Raw genomic sequence first — 12260 nt, 5'->3', positions numbered from 1 at the left:
TTAAAATGCTGACACAGAATGTGTCATTTTAACACTTCATTTTAGAACAGAGCAGCAACAAATTATTATTTTAAGCTTTAAGGTAAAGGTGCTGGCAGGTGGATTTTGTTAATACTAGTCCAGTATCTGAGCCTGTTCCCTTGCATTTCTAACAAAGTTGGCGCTGTGCACACTGGTGTCCTTAGTAAGTCACTAGCTGAGATTGAAGCCTGTCAAACGAACTGCTGGACAGTTATACAAGGAAAAGAAAAGATAGGTGTGTGTATGTGTGTGTGTGTGGGAGGGGTTATCTGAAGCCTTTACATTCATCGATGGATTTGATACTCCAGTCTTTTTTCACCCTTTGCAATATGATGGCACTAACCATTCTGTGAGAGGATCACACTGGTTCAAAGCCGTGAACTTACAAAACTTAGAAACTCGGCCATTTTCACCTCAACTGCAACTGAAAAAAAAGTGTTGACAGGCAGACAGGCAGACATACAGACGGCAGTGTAACCGTTGCATGACATTCCCTTCAAAACGTGTTTGATGATTGTCTTTTTTTATATTAATACTAATACCGCTTTTCAAACTGTATCAGTATCAGCTCTTATTGAACATGTCTTCTCTCTGTCTCCTCCCCACTATTTATGACCCACTTCAGTGTCCAGTGTCCCCCCCACCCAGCCACCCCCCCCCCCCCCCGTGCGCTCCAATCACCTAATGAACTCCTCTGTACTTCCTCATGCTCTCTTCCTCCTCATCCCTTTTTAAAATGAGCTCACCTCGACATACAAACACACACATACAAGGTCACTGTCACAGAGTATAAACAGTGACTGTGAAAGCATCATTTAACCAAATTAATGATACAATGCTGTGTCCTTGAGCTGTCTGGTTCACCTCATGCTCAAATGTTACATCACTTCCTCATATTCTCTCAGTGTGAAACACACCGACACAAAACACTTCTGAAGCCATTTCAATGTTCTTGCTTCACTTATAGTTGAATATACATTTAAGAATTGTTACTTTTAGAAGGTTAAATTAGAATAAATGTCAACTGCATATATTTACACATGCCACATGTTGCCGTGTGGAGGCATCTAGTGGTGCTAAGGGTTCACTGCTGGTATCTTTATGAATGACAATGATCTCATGACACCTGCTGCTGGAGTGATATTCTGTCAGGTGAGTGTCAACAAGTTCATTAATCTTAAAGCCGTCCTGTCAGTTACCAAACTGATGCCAATCTCAGATTTGACTGTGACTCATCCTCATGTCCAGATGACAATGGCAACTTCCAGTCTGCATATCAGGATGCCATGAAACACGGTCTGAAGCAGATAGGCAGCTTATCCTGCGGCTGCACATTTGCACTGAAGCAGGGAGCTGTGAAAATGTTCATCTGATGACCACAGGCTGCCGCAGGCAGTTAGACGTGAAGGGGAAGCTCTTTTTTTTTTTAAATGGTAAATTAAAAAAAAAAAAGTACAGTCAGGAACACGTTCATCATGATTGAGCCATTGATTGTACTGATGAGTGCAACGCAGGAAATCCCAGTACAAGACCGACCCCAAGCAAGACATTAAATAACGCTTTTGTGCCACCGGTCTAGAACGGTGGAGGCTGGAAGCAGCGTTGGTGTAGTAAGAAACAAGTGAGGGAGGAGTCTCATTTAAAGGCGACATAGACCGGAAGCTCCAATTAACACTGCGTTTGTGTGTGTATCTGCGTCATTACCTCGTTTATGAAACCCTAAAGTTTCAGAACAAACAGTTCAGCCACTGCTGAGAAAATAGTGTTGTATTGTTTTCCTGGGCTCTGCGAAGCAGATCGGCACTTCCCTATGCTGATGATGTCATCAGAAATCCTCACCAGTCCTCCACCACCGTAGCGCCTCCTGGTGCGGGCACTAGTCCGGGCACATCCGGTTGCGTACATTCAACCGCAGAAGAAGAAGAACTACTCTCGTTGTAGCTGCTGAGATGCAGAGCATCCACCGTGCCAGAGGGGGAGCTGTGTATCTGAGAGCTGGACAATCACTGGACAGTGGGAAAGCTCTCGTTGGCTGGCCAATAACAACACAGTCCACGTTCTGGGGGTGGGATTTTGGTCTGAAACAGCGCGGCTGACGAGAGCGTCAGTGAGGAGATATTTTGATCGGCTCGTTTGCAGCGACTGGGAGGTTTTTAACCATGAAAACAAGTTAATATATGTAAGTAGACCTCCATAACTAACATATATTTGCTATACCAGCATTCGATGTCACCTTTAAATGGATTGTTATTGGTTATTTTGCTTTTGGATTAGCGATAGTACCTGGTACCTTGTACTATTTTTTAGTACCTGCTCTGGCGAGGTTCCAAGCGAGCTGGGCTGATACTATGTGTGACGTCGTCAGACTGCCGTGCACTGATTGGTCAGAGTTCCGTCACAGGAAGAGGCATGAGCAAGACGAGGAGGTACTATAATGGAAAACCAACCAAATAATAAACTCATAATAAATAAATTTCAGTGTCTCTCAATCCTGGTCCTGGGGACCCACTGCCCTGCATGTTTTAGAAGTTTTCCTGCTCCGACACAACTAATTCAAATTGTCAGCTCATCAACAAGCTCTGCAGAAGCCTGATAACGACCCCTTGATTTGAATCAGGAAACATCAAAACAGAAAATGTGCAGGGCAGTGGGTCCTGGACATTTTGAGATAAGATTGAGATAAAAGTGCAGGTTTGAGCAAAACTACAAACATTGTATCACAATTAAAAGGAAGATGTCATTACTTGTCAATGATACTTTGGTAACAGCAGCAAACAACACTGCATCTATAAAGGAAGGAGCAAATAGGAACTAGTGAAAGAGGACCTTTCTCATGAATATCAGCTCAGCGATTGGATGGTGATAAGTTCATAGTGAAGCTGTGACACGAGTGCGAGAAACACGTATCAGGCAGCATGAATTAAACAGGTACTACTGTAGCATTGTGGGAGAAATGTAAGTTTTTATGAAGTTTGATCAACTGTAGGGACTTTTAATTTTTCTCTGCCTTTATGGAAGTGCAACACTGAATTGCTGGAGTAGGCGAGTCTTTCATAAACAGCTGACAAGCACTTCACAAGAAACTAATAATGCATCTCATTTATAGTGGCACTGCTCGTCAGTTCAGAGGACAAACCTCCTCTGTACTCGAGAGTACAACAAAATAATAAATAATAGGTTATAAATGTTCACTATAAAAAATACACATGTTCATCAGTAGCCTATATCTGTTCTCTATTTGTTAGTTATCCATTACTTCCTGATTCACGTTATCCAGGTATGTTAGCCGACTAAGACTAGCTCAATTTTAGTCGGAAAATGGAATTATTAATTTAAATCTGTGGATTATTTATATACAAATTAGGTATATGTAGCATGAGCACAGGCCATGCACCACTCCTCCAATCGTACAACATTTATTCTACACTGAGAATGAACCAGAGAAGAAGTTGGATCAAGGACAGATATCCCCTTCTCTGTTATAAAATATAACTGTACATTTGAACTTTTACTTAAATCTCACTATATACATTAGGTATTTAAGTTCAAGTTTAAGTAACAGTATAATTTCCAGTGATTTATTTTCACCCTTGAAGTATACATTTGACCAGCGATTCCCAAAGTATGGGCCTCAGCCCTCTGCTGGGTCATAAAGGTATTATGGGAGGTCCATAAAATGATTTATTTATTAATTAATAAGCTATCCTACAATACAATCATCAATCAATTTTAAGAAGTAGACGAACAGGATTTGATTCTTTTTTAAGTACAGTGTGTAACAGGTCTCACTGCACCCCTCATTGTCGACCCTTCACGTTCACACATTTGGAACATTTGTAATTGCTGAGGGATCATATTGTTTGAACGCAGGAGCAGATACACAACAACCGTATCAAGTTACAAGTTTATACAGTCAATGATGACGTGTTTATAGCAATACAATGCAATTTATATAAGCAGCAGCAGAGAGTGTTGATAAAAATTATACTGATATCGACTTTTAATTATAGCATAATAATAATGGTGATGTATGATAGCAATATCCTCGAAAACTGGATCTGGATCCTGCAACCTGCAAGATGAGGATACAGGGAGAATCAGGGTTAATTCCTGAATTCATTTGCTCCGTCTCACTTTACACTTTACTCGTGTACCTGTTATGCTTCCGCCTTCCATCCATCAGTCGTTATGCACAACACGTCATTCTGTGTCACCAAAGACATGAAGACAAAACACTGCTGTGCGGATTGTGTGAGCTAATTTGTCAGTGATTTGAATGTAACGGGGCATTTATTTATATTTACATTCAATTAAAGTGTGACTTCATGAATGCGTGAAGTCACACTGTGTTCATGTGATATGTTGTAAATGACAGATATACACGCTTTTACTGTTGTTGTGTGAGTGTTTGAGTCTATCTAGAACTAATCTGGGAACCAAAAATACTTAGAAATCAGACGTCTTAAATCGAATTTGTAATGGAGTGTGCAGAGATAATGCTTTTCCCTTGAATTTCCGCCACTGCTGCAGGGCCCTGCCTGTCTAAAGCTTCTTTTTTTTAACATTGTGCGATCCCTTCGGGGGCTTTTCAGATGGGACGGTTTCAAATGCTAGATTAGGAGTCTCTGTTTACTCCTGTCTTCAAATTCAAACAACAAGCACTGACAGTGCAGATGTAAACAACATGCTCACGGGTCATAGTGGCAATTATGGCAATTTGGCCAACATAAACAAAGACATGCAGATGAAGAGATGGAGAGCAGAGTTACAGTAGGAGTGTCCTGCTCCGATAATGGATGTGACCAAGAAACTGTTTTGACCAACAGTGCACTGCACATTCCTCACAGTGCACAGTGAAGCAGAGAGAGCGGGTTCTGTAATGTGTAAAGAATCTGCCTGTTGTGAGTTAACAGTTATAGTAACCATGTTGAGCTTGTAAGAGAGGCAGTAGAGAATGAGTGGTATAGTGCAGGGGGATGGGGGCGTAAATGAGGGCCATGAGGAGGAGTGGGGTCACTGATGGGGCAGCAGCGACATGGACAGTCCTGTGGTTCAGCGGTTACCAACCTTGTATTTAAAAAAAGAAAAGAAAACTATTTCAACTATTTAATACTTGCTTGTAACCAGAGGCTCACTGGTTCAAATCCTTAGACTGGGCTGCCCCTGAGCAAGGCTTCCCGGGCACAGATAGAGTGCTGCCCATTGCTCCTGTGCCTGATTTGTTTTGTGTGGCTTTTCCCTTTAGGGGTCACCACAGCAGACCATCTGTCTCCATCTTGTCTTCTCCCTTGTGTCCTCTTCTGTGAGACCAACTGTCCCCATGTCCTCCTTCACAACATCCTCAAACCCTCTCTGTGCTTTGTGTGTGTTCACTACTGGTGTGTAAATAAAAGCGATGGGTTAAATGCAGAGGTCAAATTCACTGTCACTGATTGTTGTGTGTGAAAATAACACAGCAAATTCTTATTCTGTCACATTTATTATTTTCAGGTGACTATATCAATGATTTATTACTTTTAAGCAGACTAATAATAATGTATATAGACTATTCCAAATGTAAAATTTCACCATAAACATATATGGTGAAATTGAACATATTACTATAATTATCACTATAAATTTAAATTATTACTAATGTTTGTTATTCTAAAACCATCATGAAATCACCATCAAAACCTTATTATTGATTATTTGGGCCATAACCTACATCCCCTCCAGAAAATTTATGAAAATCCATTGTTAAAGCTGCAGTTCATAACTTCAGCTGATTTTTGTTGTTGTTGATTCTGGCACTGTTTGACTGTTAGACTTAAATGATGTAACCTTCTTTGTACGCTGCGTCCTGTCCTTCATCTGATAGTTGTGCTCTGGGATGGACAGGGGCAAGAAGCATTCATCCAATCAAACTGCTGAACGCTGAGGTTTTTTGAGTCGTACAATTCACTTGTGAAACTTTTTTTTGTGGGAACTTACTTTTGTCTCAGTCATTCTCCAATCTTTTTTTTTTTTAAGCCATCTCATTTCACTAGTGCTCTCTTTTGACATTTGTGCAGTGCGGTAATGTCACCAGGCGACACAAGATCTAACACACAGAGCTGCATTTAACATTTGTTTAGATCTAAAAGTTACACACTTTATATTTAACCTTTTGATTTATGCATGTCACACACAGACACATGAGTAAAGACTTTTCTCTGTTCAGAAAGTTTCAGAAATGAAAATGGTGCCTGTTATTTGGAACATTCTGCAGCCATAGCTTGAAGCTCCATCACAACTCTTAATAAAAGTCACAGTGTGGGTCCTGTCAGACTGTCTGTCATGCTTCTTAACTAAAACACAACCAGTGAAGGCAGATCCTCCCAGGCTGATACTTAAAGCTAGTCAGGGCTGGTTCATTTCTAATCTAAACTATTACAAAATAGGCTCCATATACATGTATCTGTGAACAGATTAAAGTAAATGCACTAAGATCAGCAGACATGTACTGAAAATCATTATTCCACACTCAAAAGAGTCTCGGGTATCACAGTCAGCTGGACTATTTTTCAATCCTACTTCCTAACCTTTATTAACCAAATTTTAAAAAGTTACTCTCTCTCTTGCGCTGTCGTTAATTGTCTTGTGTTTGGAGATTGTTTGACAGTTTTACCCACTACTGTCAATGAAAAGTAACTAAAGTCAGTCTGAAAAGACGCTAGATATCACTAGAACACGTCCTGTCTTTAGAGATTTCACACATTACATTACATTACATGTCATTTAGCAGAAGCTTTTATCCAAAGCGACTTACAATAAGTGCATTTAAACATTTGGGTACAAATAAGAGCTAAAAGTAAGTAAGAGCTTCAAGTAAGCCAAACTATGAAGTGCTAGTCATAAGTGCGATGTATAAGGTTTTATTTTGTTTGTCGCCGTCGTCTTAGTCAAGGTAGAATCGGAAGAAATGTGTTTTTAGTCGGCGGTGGAAGATGTGGAGGCTTTCCGCTGTCCGGATGTCGATGGGGAGCTCGTTCCACCATTTGGGAGCTCGGACAGTGAACAGTCTCTGCATTTCTGCGAATGCCTCTGCGATCCTCTCAGTGAGGGGGGAGCAAGCCGGTTTGCCGATGCAGAGCGGAGTGGGCGGGGAGGGGGTGAAAAAAGTGTTGAATCATAAAATGAAGAGAGGACAAAACAAAACTTGTTTTTACTTGCGATTGTTCCACACACATTCTGCTGCACTGTACATCCACAGCAGGTTTCCGTCTGGATGTGGCCTTATACAGTTCTAGCAGTACTTGGCTCTACTCGACTCTACTCGGTTTGGTATCAGACACGTCGTTTTCCATTACTATAGCACCTCCTCAACATGGGCAGGGTTGTTGTGATATTGTTTTATTATTATTATTGCAAAAAAATGTCCTTTAAATACACCAGACTCCTCTGTTAAATATTGAGATTATAGAAATCTCCTTGCTAAATGTTTGAGACTAACAATGACACTCTCTGCCAATCAGTGGCCAGCAGTCTGCTGATGTCACATTTTAGTATCGGCTCAGCTCACTTGGAACCTCGCCAGAGCAGGAACCAAAAAAAGCAGCAGGTTACCAGATACTATTGTTATCAATTTACCACATAAATAGCTTATTTCAATTAACTTGTTAACCAGAAAGTGGGAAAAGACTTTAGCACCTCTCAGACGTTTAACTGTGTTAGCTCACTGGTGTCCTGTATATGAGGGATACAGCTTCACATGGTGCACATCCTCTTGCACTACATTTTGCACATTCTTCTGCTGAAATGTCCGATAAACACCTCCAGTTTGTGGCCGATGGCCAATGCACATATGTATATGTCTTTTGGCCTGATAAGGACATTCCTCTATTGTCTTCTCTATTTGGTCCAGACCTTGAAATGCTTTAGTTCCTTTCCTGAGTATGACTTCTTTGATGAAGCACAAACATTCAAAAAAGACTGATGGCTGAACTTGAACCGGGGCAATTTGTGTGTGTCTGTTCTGTTCTTTGAAGCTCATTCCAGCTGCACTTACTGGAGATATGCAACACCAATATACAATCATCATACTCCATGCACCATGTACCACTTTCTTTCTGTCGTATTTGTTCTGCTGTTATTACAATACAATATTTACATTGGAAGAAAACTTACACAGTTGGATGTTCACACAACATCCCACTGTGAGTGCTCTTGTAAAATAAAAAACTGGACATGTTGTATTAATAGACACAGACGACTGTGGACGGAACATACAAATTGAGATTTGTGTTTTCAAATACAGGAAGAGAACAACCATTTGCATTTGGTTTGCATTACATAAATGCAAAGAAGAATAACTTTCATTTCAGTGATGGCTCTTACAGCTGCGGGCGACGGACGTTCAACCATGACACGTATGACATGTTATTCAAATATTCCAAACAAAGCAAGTTTTGAGTTTTCGGCCACGTCTTTCCTAAAGTCAAAGATCAACTTAAATCGAGAACGTTCTTGACGAATGACGACAGGGCAGAGCTATGATCAGACTGTGAACCCTGCGTCAGATTTTTCTACATGTCAAATGTCCATATCTTCTTGTTAACGTCACTAAAGCTCGATTTACATCCGTCCATTACTTCACTTTAAACTACAGTATCTCAGAAAATAGTGCATAGATTTCTCACGTCATGATGAATCCAACTTTTCGTCTTGTGCCGTCATCAGGTCATATTTGTCACACATCACAGCTCACACGTATTTGAGAATAGAAATGTGCAAAACCAAATCAGCTTGAGCTGTGCTATCCTAGATATTACCATATTTCCAGTTAACATCATTATGGTAGTGTTGTGTTTGTGGGCAAGTTAGCATGTTGGTATTTGCATGCAGCACAATGCACCTCTCATCGAGCTACAAACATGCATGACTATTTATAGCTGTTTTGACGCTTCACTTTGTTATATGTCATATTTACCATTATTCTTCTGTTTTATCAAAATGATGACCCTTATTTTAGGTCAAAACATCCTACTAAGGCAAGTTAGATTAATGTGATACCATAACCTGTCCAGCTAACCAGCACTGGACCGTGTTCCAAAAATAAAAATGTGTAAAAATTTACAAATTGACCTGATACAGATATTTGAAAAGCAGATGTGTCCATTACTGGAGTGCTTACTTGCACATGAATGATTGAGTGAGTCAGCTAGCAGATGAAGAATTCACAAATTCATGTGTCAAGAAATTGTTATGGGTTTAAAGCTTCACTCACTCACTCATCTTCTCACGGGAGGGGCACTGCTGCCAACCCCAGTTGACATAGGGGGAAAGGTGTGTTACACCCTGGACAGGTCCATAACAGGGACACATATAAACTACTCCCTTACACATCTAAGGTCAAGGTAGAGTGTCCAATTTGCCCAATCCCTAAATCTGCATGTTTTTGGACTGTGGGAGGAAACCAGAGAACCGGGAGAAAACCTACGCACACACGGGGAGAACATGCAAACCACAGAGAGGCCCTTGTTCCGACTGGGTCACCAATCCGGTTCTTCTTGCTGCAAAAGCACGACTACTACACCAACTGTGTAACGCTTCATTGATTAAGGATTGACAAAAATATTATAGTTCCTAAAGGAGCGGTCAATAGCAGTGAACAATACTAAAACCTTTGAGAAGTTGCTTGCACAAAAACTAAATCTTTAAGTTCATGATTAAGATATGTTGCCATTATTACTACACTACATAATGCATGCTGCTTGTGAATGCTACAGTTAAGAAGAGCAGTCGTGTAATGGGATGTTGTAACTATCTTTTACAGCTACATCCGACTAAGTGAGTGCACAATGTATTTAAGATGGAAGTCCTGCAAAGCATGGCAGACACTGTTACTGATAGTAACCATGTTGCAATCAAGCAGCGGCTGGTGTCCCGCACTATTTAAAACAATTGCAGCTCATCATCATACCAATGCATCGTGACTCAAATCCAGTCAGAATTTGCTCTCCAGGCCTGGGCTTTAATGCTGTGTGCATGTTTATGGTTTCAAGCTGATAACATAACATTCCTTTGCGTCCCTCTGCCTGCACACATAAAAAGTACATGCACTTTATGCTGTTTACAGCAACAAAAGCACCAGTTGAGAGAGCCGCTCCATTGCAAGCAGAGACAAACATGTAGCAATGATCCCCAGAGGATTACATAACATTTCCTTGGGAATGGTGGGTCATAGTGACCAGTTCATATCATCTCCATCTCCATTAGGCCTCATCAGCAGGCCTGTTTTAACAGCTGTTATGAAACCGTCTGTCACAAAGCAATGGCAGCTTTGGCATCCTGTGCACTATTTAAAGGTCACGAAATCAGCCACTCAACAGAGCACATCGAGCAACCTCACACGACTAATAAGACGCGTTAATACCGCGTGAGCATGTGGCGAGCATTTCTCAGCCAGATAATACTCCCTGCCACTTGAAATACTAGATCTTTACTTGTAATGAAACAAGAAGTGGAGCTTAGCGTTAGATGTCACTATTTCTCAAACATTGGTCCTTTTCAAAGCACACACAGGATTTGTCTGTTTTTTGTCGCTTCCTGTTCGGTGAAAATGCAGAACATCACACATCAGTGTCCTTATTGTCATTATTCACACCCTGTTGACTGGACTACAAAGTGTGCTGATTCATCTCAAACTGACACAAACAAAAACTTAAATGGTGTCACTGGAGAAACCTGAATGGGGATAGATTTATAGAAAAGTTGCTTTATTCATAAAAGTGAAAATGTGCATAATTGAAATGGAACAATATTCCTTAATGGAGTGCAAGAAGCAAATACTATTACAATAATAGATGGAAGTGGCAACAAAACACGACCGTTTATCAACATCTACTGGTGCCATTTATTTACATCATCAAGTTACGTCTTCTCTGTTGAATTTCTTCTTCTTCTTCGTTGGTGTTTTACGTGGGGCAAGACTGTAATGGATAATTAAATCCAGAAGGAGGCAGTAGTGAGACATTATGGATACGAACAGGCGTAAATAACCATGAAGAAGAAAAAAGACTTATTGCTTTTGGTGAACTAACTCCCAAAATTAACTTGACAGCAGAAGATGGAAAAACAGGTAACCCAATTGTAACCAATTTATTAATGCATTGTCACAAAAATGAAAAATGTCAGTCACCTGTGGAATGGACCAGCCTGTAAGAACACCATCCAATCATATTGAACAGCCCGAACGAAATAATTGGGTCGTGATGCATTAATCAAACTGCCATTTGACCCCTCCCCCCCCATGTGCATACACCTCTGATCTACTGAGAGTATTTGTTGTTTTACAGGCATCACATTGTCATTTGAGCAAGTATCCAAAAAAGTTAGTGTCACCGAAAAGTACCGAAAGTTACCGATGCTGCGCAGTGCTCGTGAATCCGTGTGAGACCAACGCTCTCCGTGAACAAGCATTTGCGCCTTCCTGTACTTCCTGTACTCTGAAGTCTGAAGAAAGGGGCTTGGACCTTTGAATTTCAAATGTAACCTGCTTGGACAGTTTTCCCAAACCCTACCTTTAATGGAAACCACCTTACAGTCTCATACACATATTCTCTTCGGGGATAATTAGCATACTCACACATCTCTCCACTTACTGCAGCTGATAAGATCTCTTTTTATCTTGAAGCTGGGTGGAGCTGAGAGTTTGTTTGAGTTGTTATTTCCTTGTCGTAAGAGGTGTTGGTTATGTTGTGTTTGGTATGGCTAAGATGGTGTGTGAGGGTAATAGACCCGACCCGAACCCCAGTTGCAGTCAATCAAACATGTTTGAATTTCTCTCGGGTAGTTTGTACTGATTACTGACCCAACAAAGTAACAGGATGGCGATGTATGTTTACCCGGTTTAAACTGTCGTTCTCGTAGACATGGTCACTCTTTGACGTTTGCTGTGTTCAGTTGGCTTCAGTTGGTTTGACAAATCATGTAGTCTGTGATTCCATTCATCAGACACAGTCGTTAAATCAGATTCTGTGGTTGCTGTTTGACTGTTATGATCTCATGGATTATTTGGTACATAAATGACACGTTTTCAGAGTGATGTCAACAGCATCTCGCATTAGTAGCTACACATTTAACCATAACAAATGCAGTTCTGCTGGCAACAGCATTGCTAAATGCTTTATCGTGTGCTGTGTCAGTAAATGTTCAGTTCTTGTTACATGTGTCACTCTGTTTATTCACAATACATTTTTAAAATATGATTAAAATTG

The sequence above is a fragment of the Solea solea genome, chromosome 12 (genome assembly GCF_958295425.1).
Source record: "Solea solea chromosome 12, fSolSol10.1, whole genome shotgun sequence".
NCBI classification, from domain to species: domain Eukaryota; kingdom Metazoa; phylum Chordata; class Actinopteri; order Pleuronectiformes; family Soleidae; genus Solea; species Solea solea.
Note: the sequence above shows the minus strand (reverse complement) of the source record.